At 35.8% G+C, this 14,596-nt stretch overlaps 1 protein-coding gene across 2 annotated transcripts in view; it reads right to left on the bottom strand.

Annotated features, from left to right (window-relative positions):
• Nucleotides 1–356: 356 nt before the first annotated feature.
• NUP35 (nucleoporin 35) overlaps nucleotides 357–14,596 on the bottom strand; it is a 125,384-nt gene continuing 111,144 nt past the window's right edge. For both annotated transcript variants that reach the window (XR_010149815.1, XR_008546664.2), the window contains exon 12: nucleotides 357–455. The gene's annotated coding sequence lies outside the window, so the exon portion shown is untranslated. The remainder of the gene's footprint in view (nucleotides 456–14,596) is intronic.

Genomic DNA, 14,596 nt, shown 5'->3' with positions numbered 1-14,596 from the left:
GAGCAGAGAATCTGGCTCTCTTCCAGGTCACTCTCATGTTAATGACACATCAACAATATCTGAACGAACTAAACTGAGAGATTCAGTGTTCACTTATAACAGAGTCTGTCTGTTGCCTTTATTTTGAATGGCATAATAACTCAAATATGGAGATGCCACTGATAGATGACACCCTTGTGTTCATTCACATTGAGCTTTGTTTGCTACTTGAACTTGATTACAACAGACATCCATTGAGGAATATAAAAACATCCATGCTCCCTTTAGTCATTCAGGCACATAATGAGTTTCAATGAAACACAGAGGAATCCAAGAATCTGCATCACCCAGACAGTGCCCTTGAAACGAAGCCTTACCTTTCATTAGAACAAAATGTTATCCACATTAAGAGGAAAGCTGGAAATGCGTATGCAGCAGTTGAGGTTTTAATTAGACTTGTCCTATTTTTCCTGTGCCTATAAAATGTAAATCAAAGACATCAAAATTATTAAGTAAAATACAGAGAATGTTGTTTCTTAAGGGTAAAGGATGAGATGGAGTGGGGTATGAATTAGTCCCAAATTTAAAAAGACAAATTTTTCAAGCTGACTTCAGAAAATAATTTCTTTTCAACCTAAAAGAAGCAAAGGAATGTAAGGACACAAAATAAAGAATAGAAAGCCTGAAATCCCAGCACTTTGGGAAGCCAAAGTGGGCCAATCTCTTGAGCCCAGGAGTTCAAGACCAGCCTGGGCAACATGGTGAAAACCTGTCTCTGCCAAAAAAAAAAAAAATATATATATATATATATATATATATATATATATACAAAAATTAACTAGCATGGTGGCATGCACCTGCAGTCCCAGTTACTGGGGAAGTTGAGGTGGGAGGATTGCTTGAATCCAGGAGGGATTGGCTGCAGTAAGCCGAGATCATGCCACTGCACTCCAGCATGGGTGGCAGAGCAAGACACTTTCTCAAAAAATAAATAAATAAATAATAGAAAAGTGTAGGAAAGAAAAAGAAATATCAATCTAGAAAAACATATATGTCCAGATGGACTAGCAACTAGTTGCATTAGAGAGACAGCCACAGGCTGTGTAGACCCTGATGCTAATATGCTAATATGACCAAGACTGGAGAAGTCCACATTCTCAGACAAAATCTCAACCCATACTAGCCATCCTCCAACCACATGTAAGGATATAAAAATAAATGAAAACCTCAATGCTGTTATCAAAAAATAATTAAACTTACCCCATCATCAGGGCCCCAAAGCAATATCTTAGTGTATAATAAAAGCCAATTATGGTTAGAGCAAAATAAAGCCTTATAATCTTATTTGTCACTTATTAAGCATCAAGAAGAACCTGAGAAATATCCATAATTGCATATTATTTTGATGCCCCTTGTTTTTTTCTAATTGATGTATTCTGAAGAAGCAATGGGGAAACCAAGTGCCTAATTACCCTGGTGCAGGACTAATAGTTCAACTAGGCAATGTGGTTCTGCGGAGCCTCAGTTTAAACGGAGGAAAGATCTTATTAGCCCGGAGTCTCTTTCAACCCATTTCCTTTTTCTCTTATTCTCAGGATTTATTCTAAGCCTGGTCTGAATGTTATACTATACTCAGAAAAGAATTAAAGGTCTTTGGATTCCTAGTTGATTATAATGAACTCAGTATCCAGTATCAATCATGTTTGATCAATGCTACTACTCAGACCTACTAAAGGCCATTTAACTAAGTCAGGGAAGGGTCTGTGAAACTCAGGCTTGGGCTTTCTTTTCTAGCAGTAGACCTCTTAAGTTGGGTCCGGAAGTGAAACGAAAGCTGAGAAATATCCAATGTCAATCAGATATCATTTTAATATTTATAAGGGGATTAAAAAGAAAATGGAGATTCTAAGCTTCCATCAGGTTCAAACGCCTTAAAATTTACTTGGAAAAACATTTTATACCTTAGAATTTCGTTAAGTTCAAAAGTCTTTAGAGTTGAAATGATATATACAAGTAATCATCCTGATTAGAGTTTGTAGATTTCTCTAACACACCAAAGAATTAAGCAATGTATAAAACTCAAACAACTCAAATCCAGGGTGGTGGGCTATGTGATCACCTGTTGGAATTATTGATACAGAAACTACAAATGTGGTTCACTGTGCCCCTCAGCGTCTCCAACAAGAATCTGGACAGTGAGCAGACACAAGTATCTAGTCATAAATAAATTCAATGCTATGAACTAAATGTTCGTGTCTCCCAAGATTATATGTTGAAATCCTAACTTCCGATGTGATGATATTATAAGGTAAGGCTTCAGGGAGGTGATTAGGTCATGAGACCAGAGCCATACAATTAGTGCCTTATAAAACAGATCCCAGAGAGCACCCTCATCCTTTTCTTCATGTGAGAACATGAACCAGAATGTGGCCCCTGACCAAACACCTAAATCTGACAGCAACTTGATTTTGACCTTTGCAGACTTCCAGAACTGTGAGAAATAAAATTCTGTTGTTTAAGCCACCTAGTCTATGATAGTTTGTTACTGCAGCCCCAAATTGACTGAGACACTCAGTTAACTGGGGTGATAACCACCTGACTTAAGGAGTTCACATTTTTCAGCTCCAAGAAGATTTAAAAGTATAGAAAGTTATTTAAGAAAATCAAAACCATAATATTAATATTTTTATGTTAGAAAGTAGTCTAAACATATTTGCCATTTTCTGTGCTTGTTTAAAAATGGCCTATTAGAGTGACAGCCTCATGATTCTAATTTAAAATGTATAACTGAATGATTGACTTAGATTAATAATTTTCAGTCAATGCTTTATACAAAGCATTGAACATATATGTTTACCATATTTTTAAGTTTAATTAGAGAGTTTTTAAAAAACAGTGCTTTGGAAGACTTTATTAAGTCAAAGAATTATTTTTAAAGGAAATAAAGTATATCAAATATATAAAAACACTTGGAAATAAATATGTTTACATTGAACTAAATATTATTCAAAGGGTCTTTAAATATATGTAACCTTTTCTAGACTTATAAACAAAATAATAAGATATGGAAGCTAAACTTAAGAGGCTAAGAACTAGGTATTACTAATTTTTTAAACTAAAAGTAAACTCTGAATAGTCTTCTCTGAACACAAAAAGTCACACTGAATAACACAAAAAATCACATATCCACATTTTATTCAGGGCTGTAAGTATAGACATTGGGAGGTGCTTATAACCCCGACAACTATTTATATCAGAGTTTAAGAGTGAGCCTCTCATACCAAAGAATGGACAGGGTGATTATGCATGCTTATTTAATATCTCACGTGTAAAACCAATGCTTTCTCTTTATGGGAGTTCAGTCTAATATTCACAAACTGAGGGAAATGAAGCAAACTGAAATTGCATAGAACATAGTGACTTCTGAGAACGCTAAGTAGCTTAGTGAGGCTGACCATAAAGTACAGTGCAGCACAACTTTAAATCTCATAACATATTTGAACACAGAGATCAGAAATCGAGGAACACAGTTTGTTTTTTGTTTTGGGAGAGGTTTTCTTAGAGCTAGAAGCAACTCTAGAGAGATTACCTGTTTCATTTTACCAATAGCAGAACTGCCTATGTCCAGTCTAACAGCCAATTAAATGCAAAGCCCAAATAAGCTATAGCTCTGTTACATGTTGTTAAAAATTTTTTCAGTGACTGGAATAACTTTCCCATGTGACTGGAATAACTTTCCCATAGAACACTTGACAATTCTTGATTGGAAGGCAAATACAATTACAGTATCATGATTAACAAATAAAAACAAAGGAACAGCAAAAGGTGCTTGAAAAGATGTTGAGAATAACTAGTTGAGTCCTCCAAGTAGAATGAAAAAGAGCCCTCAGATCTGCCGAACATTAGTGAAAGCAGCTGGAAATTTAAAGAATATTTTCTTTCTCTTTTTCTTTTTCTTTTCTTTTTTTTTTTTTTTTTGAGACAGAGTCTCGCTCTGTCGCCCAGGCTGGAGTGCAGTGGTGCGATCTCGGTTCACTGCAGGCTCCGCCTCCCGGGTTCACGCCATTCTCCTGCCTCAGCCTCCCGAGTAGCTGGGACTACAGGCGCCCGCCACCGAGCCCAGCTAAGAATATTTTCAAACTGGAATAATCTACATAAAGAAACTAAGTACTTGCCACTTGGTAGAAATGTAAATTAATAGAGTCATTATGGAAAACAGTATAGAGATTCCTCAAAAAATTAAAAACAGAACTACCATATGATCCGGCATGCTCACTATTGGGTAAACATCCTAAGGAGATAAAAATCAGTGTGTCAAAGAGATCTTTGCACTCCCATGTTCATTGCAGCATTATTCACAATAGCCAAGATATCTAATCAAACTAACTGTCCATCAGTGAATCAATGGATAAAAGAAACACAATGGAATACTATTCAGCCTTTAAAAGGAAGGAAACCCTGCCATTTAAGACAATATGGATGGACCTAGAGGACATTATATTGAGTGAAATAAACCAGTCAAAAGACAACTAATGCATTATCTTATTTAAATGTGGAATCTGAAAAAGCCTAAGTTATAGAAGCAGAGAATAGTCTAACAGCTAATTAAATGCAAAGCCTAAATAAGAAGCTATAGCGCTGTTATATGTTGTTTAAAAAATTTTTAACAAAAAAACAGGGAATGGGAATGGGGAGTGCGGATTGAAGAGATTTTGGTCAAAGGTTTAAAAATTTCAGTTAGACAGGAGGAATAAATTCAGGAGATATATTGTACAACATGGTAACAATAGTTAATAACAATGTATGGTATACTTGAAAATGTCAAGAGAATAGATTTTAAATGTTCCCACCACAAAACAAGGTTACGTATGTGAAGTAATTAGCTGTTAATTAGCTTCTTTTATCCATTCCACAATGTACACATATATTAAAACATTATGAGCTGTGCGTGGTGGCTCATGCCTATAATCCCAGCACGTTGGGAGGCCGAGGCAGGTGGATCACTTGCGCTAGGAGTTCAAGACCAGTCTGTGCAACATGGAGAAACCCTGTCTCTACATAAAAAATTAAAAATTAGCCAGGCATGGTGGTGCATGCCTGTAGCCCTAGCTACTTGGGAGGCTGAGATGGAAGGATCACTTGAGCCCAGAAGGTCAAGGCTGCATTGAACAGTATTTGCCTCACTGTATTCCAGCGCTGGGTAACAAAGCAAGACCTCGTCTCAAAAAAAACCACAAAACATTATGTTGTACACCATAAATATATATATATATAATTTCATCAACTAACAATTTAAAAATAAAAATTAATTTTTAAAAAGAAATTAAGTACTTGCTTCTACATGAAAGGAAGTAAGAAAAAAGGTAGAAAAGGTACTGACACCCCTTGCCCATTCCAGGAAATCTGACAAAGTTGTGTTTTCAAACCTTTGTCATTCAGGTTCAACTTCTACAGTGTTTGATGTATCCTAATAACATTTGTCTCATTATTTACTTAATCTTTTTCTTTACATTGAATTTGGCCTTTTTCTATACAGTAATATTCTTGGGATCACAACTCTGATGTGTTAGTTATATTATTTTTACTAATACACATTAAAATAAATACATTCTATTAATTTGTCCTATTTTATCCATGCCTCAGCTGAAATCACCATACATGCCTCTAGTGATAATTATACATTACCACACACAGGAAAACACTAGCAAGTAGAAAAATGGTGCCTTTGATCAGGAATTTCCAAATACACAGAAGTTTTCTCTAGCTCCCAGCAAGAAAAATTTTCTGCATTTGGCCTTCCTCTAAAAGAATTATTCATCCTAAAAGTGTAGTTCAACAAGCATGAGCATTTACTCCATGTCAAGTCCAATACTGTGCCCTGGTGGTACCAGACTCATCCTTGCCCTCCAGGAACCTAGAATTTAATGCCAAGGGAACAAATGCCACCCCTACCACTGAAAAAATTACTTATCATATCCTAACAAATATTCCTATCATGACCCAACCTTAGCAACTACTTCCTCTTGTGACCACTTAAAGTACCATTTGAACAAAACTAATTCCTGACAAAACAGACTGGGGAGCATAGAATCAAATGTTCCCCAAAAGGAGCCAGGTCAGATCAATCCTGTTTTTTTTATTTTTTGGGTTTCTTATTTTTATTAAATAAAATAGAGACAAGGTCTCACTATATTGCCCAGGCTGGTCTCAAACTCCTGGGCTTAAGCAATCCGCCTGCCTCAGCCTCCCAAAGTGCTGGAATTACAGGTGTGAGTCACTGCACCCAGCCTGGATCAATCCTGTTTGACACATTAAATTCTAAAACAGACCATAAAATAATATGTACAATAGGAGCATCATAGTATGAATGTGTGTATATTTATGTGTAAAATGAAAGTTAGAAGGAAGTACACCAAAATCAAAATATTAACAGTAACTATCTCTGCATGTTGGAATTGCAATGGTTTTATTTTCTTATAATTGTTGTATTGTGCAAATTTTCTTCGATGGGCTTATAATTTTTTGGATATCAGAAATAAAATCTCTCTGTAGTTTAATATTTGATTCCCATTTACTTAAGACTTTTTAATCACAGAGATGTGTTTCTTATAAAGGCTACTTTGGAAAAGAAAAATTAGAAAAGCTTTTAAAAAGTATAATCACTTGTTCTTTGTAAAGGCTTTATCATATATCTTTATGTCTTTGCAGTTCCCTCTGATCCAAATGCATTTCCCCTAATTTCCACATGTGAAATTCATACCTATGAATTTCCATGAAATTCAAAGTTAGAAGCAATTTCTTCTTCTGAAATGCTGTAGCACCTTATGTATAACATACATATGACAATCACTTTCTAACATTTTGAACATGAAACGCAGAATCACAGAATTTTAGAACTCAAAGAGATCATCAAGATTAACTCATTCAACCTACTTTGCAAGTGGAGAAATTGAGGCTCAATTAAATTATATGATATACTCCAATTTTCACAGTGAGTTAAATGTAGCATCAGGACCAGACTCTTGGTTCCATCCAGGAACCTAGGACCCTATTCTTTCTGTTTACACTGAGTTGTACCTTTTTGGAGCCACTGGTAAACTTTTTTTTTTTCTAAGTTGAATGGAAACTTTGTCAACTAAGAGTCTTACACTTCTTGTCCCCCGGTGAGTTTACCAAATATTTGATGATTATGTCTGGCACAAAATGAGGCAGCTGTGAATTCACTGGGGTTTCCCTTTGTCTTTCTTCTTGCTCTTGTGTGCCCACTGTTGTGTCTCATGAAAAGGAGAAAAATAGTCCATAAAGTTGATGACATAAATTTGAGTATCAAACATAGGTGAGCACTCCATTTTGAGCAATAAGATAGTTTTTAAATCTGATATTGTCAGCATTGACTTTTTCTGTAGTTTCCTAGTAAGATACGTAAATCTCTTCTCCACCCATCCATTCCCAATTATTTCATTTAAATGTTAATATACTGGAAATACTTCACTTTATTGGCTGCCAAACAATGCTGATTTTCAAATCTAGCAAGCAATTCACTCAAGCATTTTGTAGGAAGTTATCTTACAAATCATTAGGGATCCTCTTAAAGGGATTCCTTCACTTTCATTCAACCCATAATTCCTTACATCATATTTTTACCTCTCTAAAACACCTTCCACACATAAAATCCAGATTTTTTGGCAATATTTAGATGAACATTTCAAGTTAGCTAATGGTGGTGCAAATTTTCAAACAATAGTTCTGTTTCTTTATAATTGTGCAATCATTTAAAGATTGTATTACATTTCCTTTCGTACAGTATGGGAAATGAGAAAATAAAAACACACACATAACTCTAGTATTATTAATGCAATTGAGGGGGAAAAACAGCAATCTCTAGGTATACTGAAAATAACATATTTTAGCCTCAGTCAGACACTCTTTAGACTTACAGGAGACCTCCTGTGTTTATAATTGTGAAGGAAAAGAAGGAAATCAAAGAATATGTTCAAAAGATTGCAGATATGTTATCAAATATTTTCTGAAAGGCAATATTTTATAACATTGTTTCAACTATCTGGAAAAAGAAACCTCTTTAGAATATGTAAATCTTTCTCAGATACCACTCAGGTTCCGGTAAATCGTTTATTAATTCTCTTTGCCTTTTTGTTCTTGGATAAAGGAACTTCCTTCTGCACCAGCTCTGTAGGCTTTCTTCTCTTTCTAAAATATTGGTTCTTTCCCCGTTTTGTTCAGAAGCCAAATGATTAGCTTCAGGCTCATGACTGATTTCCCATTGTTCCATTCACTTTAACCTCTCTCATTGCGCCAACAATCTGGACCCCAGAGGGATTTGTCACAGTTCTCCAATTCTCTTTCTCCCTTGGCAGCAATTTTTTATTTGATTTTCCTTTTTCTTTACTTTCATAAAAAGGAAAATTCTCACTTTAACCCTTTCTTTTAAATTATCCTTTGGTTATGAGAGGCAGAAAGGGCCTCAATTTCTTGAAACTCATGCAACGTTCACAGTGAACACTGGTGCTCATTTCTTTTTGTTATGACCCAGAGAAGTGAAAATGATATTCTTAAAAATGGTGTCACCCTTCAGTCTATATTTGAATCTATTCATCATAATGACACACTTTAGTCTGATTCCATCATAGAATAATCTATCTTTTAAATCACCTACAAAGTAAGAACAATCAACAATTAAAGGAAGGCAAAACTGATACCTTCATCTCAAAGAAATATTAATAGTATGGCTTTCAACTAACAAAGTACATTCAATGATAAGACAAACATAGCCATTGAAGTCATTCTGAATAGAGAAATGTATTGTTATTGTTAGTGGTAGCAACAATAAAAATAACAACAGCTACTATTTGTTGAGACCTTTCCATCATCCATACAGTATACACTGGAGATATTTAATCTTCAAGACACTCTAGAGGCATATAGTTCTTATCCTCCTTTTATATATATACACCTCAGGAAACAGCCTCAGAGAGGTTGCTTAATGCTCAGTATCACATAGCAGAGCCCAAATTCAAACTCATATATAACTGGAAGGCCAGGATACAAGACACAAGTCAGACAAATGAATTTTGCATGGGATTCCATATGATTTGGAATCTGTAAGTTTTCACCAAAGATAAGAAACAAAATCAAATATCTTACTTCACTGAAATCACATCAGTACTTCTGGTGCAGTTTCTGAGCCTGTGTTTTGTAAGACAAGACCAGTGGAAATATTTACCAATAACACTGATTTTTGTGAATTGTGAATACAATTATACACAAAAACTGGTTCAGTTAAGGAGAAAACTCCAAGGTATTATAAGAAACATCTGATCAATAGTTATCAACACTATTAAGAACTTTATTAGGTTTAAAGTTTACTTATAAACTTTATTTATAACTTTATTTATTAATTATTTATTACTTTTGCCATTAGAAGTAATGGCAAAACCCGCAATTACCTTTGCACCAATCTAACATTTTTATATTTGAAAATGTTTATATATATATTTGTTTATTCCATAATTCAATCCATATAAACAATTTTTGTTTTATTTAACTCATTCACGTGTATTATCACACTATTTGAAAAATTTTTTTAATATTTATATATAAGAAAGGTATCAAGGGTGGACTAAACTTACAGTAGAAATTGGAAAGCTATTAGTTGTCTGAAGTTCTAATTCTGATTTTCTTTACATAAATTGGCAGTAAGATGAAATGGATATGAGAGTATTGTTTTGGAAGCAATCCCAATGACTACAGGATAGTTTTTAATCCATAACTAATTCTTTTATTTTACATCACAGAACACAAAGGGTGGGTGGGCATTCACATTATTGCAAACCAACTCTGAAATATAAAATATTATTCTTAATTTTCACCATGATTTTTAAGTTCCTTCTGCACTGTTTACAATTATTAAATAAGAGACTCCTTCTCCGGAGTAAGAGACACATCCCTACAAATTGAGAATATATACCATGGAATACTATGCAGCCATAAAAAAGAATGAGTTCATGTCCTTTGCAGGGACATGGATGAAGCTGGAAACCATCATTCTCAGCAAACTAACACAGGAACAGAAAACCAAACACTGCATGTCCTCACTCGTAAATGGGAGTTGAACGATGAGAACATATGGGCACAGGGAGGGGAAGAAACATCACACACTGGGGCCTGTTGAGGGTTGGGGGGCAATGGGAGGGATCGCATTGGGAGAAATACCTAATGTAGATGATGGGTTGATGGGTGCAGCAAACCACCATGGCACATGTATACCTATGTAACAAACCTGTATGTTCTGCACATGTATGCCAGAACATAAGTAAAAATAAATTAATTAACCTCTTCATTTAAAAAAAGCATAATTTAAAAACTTTTTTCTTCTTTCCCCTGAGGATCTCCAAGTCAACATAGTAGTGCCACTACTCCCTCCCTCTATCTCCTTTCTTACTTATATGCCTGTAACATCAGTCCTTTTTTAATAATATGAAAACAAATTTGTGTCTTAAATCTCTTGATTTGGAGAACGATTAGAAACAGCTAAATGTTGAGAAACAGAGGGCTTAGATGGCAGACAGAGCCTCTTTTACTTGCCAAAACATGATTTCCTGTTGCACAAGCAAATGAGGAGGCTTTAAAAGGTTTAACTGATGTCCTGGGCACCTCTGAGCTTAACATGACATTTTGATAAGAAAAGTTTGTAAATAAATGAGATACATAAGGACTATGTTTCCCTGGAAATTCTCAGGGTTTTAAAATCTAACAGATAATGTGTTTTGAGCTTTCATCTAATTCTCCATTCTTGTGAAATGCAGTGACCCTGAACACTGAAGATCTCTCCCTCACCTAGGATTACGAATCTGTCTGGAAACACTAGCCACATATTGCTGCAGATCAGTAACTGGGACACATAAACAGATCTGATGCACCAGACCCACACTGTACATTCAGACTTGTAATCCAAGCCCATGAGACACATGAGAAAGCAAAAGGAGTAAAGTATCAAAAGAGGCCAATGAAACAAAGATGGCACAAGAGCATTGTAAGAACTTTATTGCACTAACAGTGAGTTGACAATTCTCCATCTTGAAAAATCCCCGCACATTAATACTATAAGAATCAATCTCATTAGCCTACGAAACAACATTAAAAGAGAGAATTTTTTTCCTATATTCATTGGCCACAAATAACACATTTAATCAGCTGAAAGGGATGTATCTCTATAGAGAAAAAAAATCCTTCAAGCATATCATTCTATTAAACAGTGTCATGCAGAAACTAATCTCAAGATTTTAATAATTTTTTAATGTAAGAGAATCCTTAGGAGAGGAATTTTACAAACCAGTGACCTAAAAATAAGCTGGTGGCATAGGGAGCTATATACAAAAGCACTTCAGGAAGCGGGGGGCGGCTAAGTGGGCATTGCAGTCACCGTAATAGTAAACTATGCTAAGCGCATAGTTGCCAGAGACCTAAAAATGCTATAGGACTTAGCACTGGACAAAAACAAATGAATATTTTCAGAGCATCTACTATATTCTAGGTGCTATAGTTGCATTACATATTTGGTCTCTTTTTATCTTAAAAAGCTGTGATATAAGGAGTAGCAGCGGCATCTCTAATGTATAAATGAAAGGCCCAGGATTCAGAAAAGACAAGGCAAGTCACATCTAAGTGTCAAGATTGTTCAAAAGACTCAGAAACAACATATACAATGTTTCTTTACAAATATAAACCACATATAGAAATGCAGATATATAGTACTTTAAGATTTTATAGTTAGCTTCTGGTTCAATAATGCCATACAAAGCATACATATTCCTCTTCTCCCTTCCAAAATCCCTTTGAAACAACAGTGAAGGGAGACAAAAAAGAATAAATTCATGGCACTGTGAAATCAAGAGAGGATGCCTTCTACAGATATGACATTCAGATATTTTCACAAACTTCTGGTAGATAAAGAATTATATTTATACAGTCAGCCTTACAAAACTAAAACAGTTCAGCTTACATATATGAGAAGGCTGTAATAGAGAATGCCATTCATTCTGTTGGAACAGATGCACATTCAGGAGGGCTGTAGCATTCATCTCCAGCTGGAGCCCCAAGAACTTTCAATGAAAAAAACAGCGAAATATTTATTTGGTAAGGACTATTAGTGTAAGTGTTTGGCTGAAGACTTAGAGAAAGCCTGCAAGAACTCCAAAATACTTCAATGAACCTGAAAAGTAAAACAAGAATGACATCCTCCAAGAAGTAAAATTCCCTAGAGGTCACCGTTATAGGTGGCTTTTGTCCTCCCTCAAATTCGTATGTTAAGTTTCTAACTCCCCAAACCTCATAATGTTCCTATAGTGTTTGCAGATGAGGTCTCTAAAGTGGTAAGTTAAAATGAAGCCATTTGTGTGGGACCTAATCCAATATAGTTGGCCTCTTTACAAGAAGAGATTAGGAGGCAGATAGGCACACATGGAAAAACATGTGAAGACAAAGGAAAAAGATGGCCATCTATAAGCCAAGGACAGGGGCCTCAGAAGAAAGCAACCCTGACAAAACCTTGGTCATGGACTTCCTGCCTCTAGAGTTATGAGAAAATTATTTTTTGTTGTTTAAGCCACCCAGTCTGTAACATTTTGCAATGACAGCCCTGGCAAACTAATACAATCTCATATCATCCACAGTAAAACCTTACTTGAAAAATTGTGGGAGTTCCAGGATAGCCTACCAATCTCCACTGATGGACCCTAAAGGGAAGTCTATAGTCAATCACGCCATTCAAGACAGACCTTCTGCAAAGATCCTATACCAGCTATTTCCCTGAATCAATATACTTCTCATTTTAAAGATATGATTGTTCAACAAAAACTCAACAGACATCTAAGGAAAACAGGATGAAATAGAAAAATGTGACCCTGGATGGATTAAAAATAATACATCGCAGAGATGCAATCTCTAAAAATTCTAATTAGTATTTTTGGAGTGCTTCAAGCTATTATAAAATGAAGAGCCAGTCTCAGAACAGAGAGCTATTTCATTTGGAATTTAGAAAATCCTTTCTGAGGCTGAGCGTGGTGGCTCACTCCCGCAACCCCAGCACTTTGGGAGTCCAAGGCGGGCAGATTGCTTGAGGTCTGGAGTTTGAGACCAGCTTGGGCAACATGATGAAACCCCACCTCTACAAAAAATACAAAAATTAGCCTGAAATGGTGCTGCATACCTGTAGTCCCAGCTACTCAGGAGGCTGAGGTGAAAGAATCGCTTGAGACAGGGAGACAGAGGTTACAGTGAGCCAAGATTGTGCCACTGCACTCCAGTCTAGGTGACAGAGCAAGACTGTCTTATAAAAAAAAAAAAAAAAAAAATCCTTTCTCAAGACAACAGCCTGCTTTTAAAATCTGCAAAATCTTAATTTTGAACATGGGCAGTTAAATATTGTCTTTGTTCTTTTTGCATTTTTTTCTTATTCTTCCCAAACCAAACCCAGACCAATGGATGCTCAGGGACAACTGAGGTCATCATGTATTTAAAAAAAAAAAAAAAAAGAAGAAAGAAAGAAAGAAAAAAGAAAACCACTCTTCCTAAATAACTGATTTACTTATAAATGTTTTTTAAACGCTTTAGTCATATTTCACAGTAGTGATTCATTCACTGTGGTCTTTGCATGCCAACTAGGGCTTCCCTGCATCTAAAGATGTACATAAATACCACTGAAACTTTTGTGAATGATTTGTGGAATTTCCAGTGCCTTCCCTACAAGTGTAATAAAGTCTCAAGACTTTACTGGGTTGTCTCTGATTAACTTCCTACTTCTTCTGAAATTTTGTTCTCTTCTCTGCTTTCTGTGATTCCTGTAAGTCTTGTTCACTGGTGTCAACCCAAACATGGAACATGGCCCCATCTCCTGGATTTCTTCCTCATTCTCTCAACAAATTTACATGTCAGCTGTCAGTGACTGACTTCAGTAGAGATTCGGAGGTAAGAGCAAGGGAGACAGCATATCAACACTATAGAAAGTTTACAATTGAGTATTAGACATTTGTTTTCTTTAAAAAAAATCATTGACTTTTTACAACTCAGATTCAATTTTCCACTCTTTTGCTCAACCATTTTACTCTCTCTCTCTCTGTTCAAGCTGCAGCACAACTTTAAAAATGTTGCTTCCATTTTATTACAAAGTCCAGCACTTACCTCCAATTTCATCAACTGACAGACTTTTAAAATGTGATATATTCATACAACAGACTATTATTAGGCAATAAAAAGGAATGAAGGGCCGGGCACAGTGGCTCACACCTGTAATCCCAACACTTTAGAAGGCCGAGGTGGGCCAGATCACCTGAGATCAGAAGTTCAAGACCAGCCTGGCCAATGTGGCAAAACCCCATCTCTATTAAAAAAAGAAAAAAAAATTAGCCGGGCATGGTGCCGGGCGCCTGTAATCCCAGCTACTCTATTCAGGAGGCTGAGGCAGGAGAATCACTTGAACCTGGGAGGCGGAGGTCGCAGTGAGCCAAGATCGTGCCACTGCACTCCAGGCTAGACAAAAACAGTGAGACTCCATCAAAAAAAAAAAGGAATGAAGTACTGACATATACTACAACATGTATGA

Source organism: Pan troglodytes, chromosome 13, assembly GCF_028858775.2.
Source record: "Pan troglodytes isolate AG18354 chromosome 13, NHGRI_mPanTro3-v2.0_pri, whole genome shotgun sequence".
In the NCBI taxonomy this organism is placed as follows: Eukaryota; Metazoa; Chordata; class Mammalia; order Primates; family Hominidae; genus Pan; species Pan troglodytes.
The sequence above is the reverse complement of the archived record's forward strand: the minus strand, read 5'-3'. Positions and strand labels throughout refer to the sequence as shown.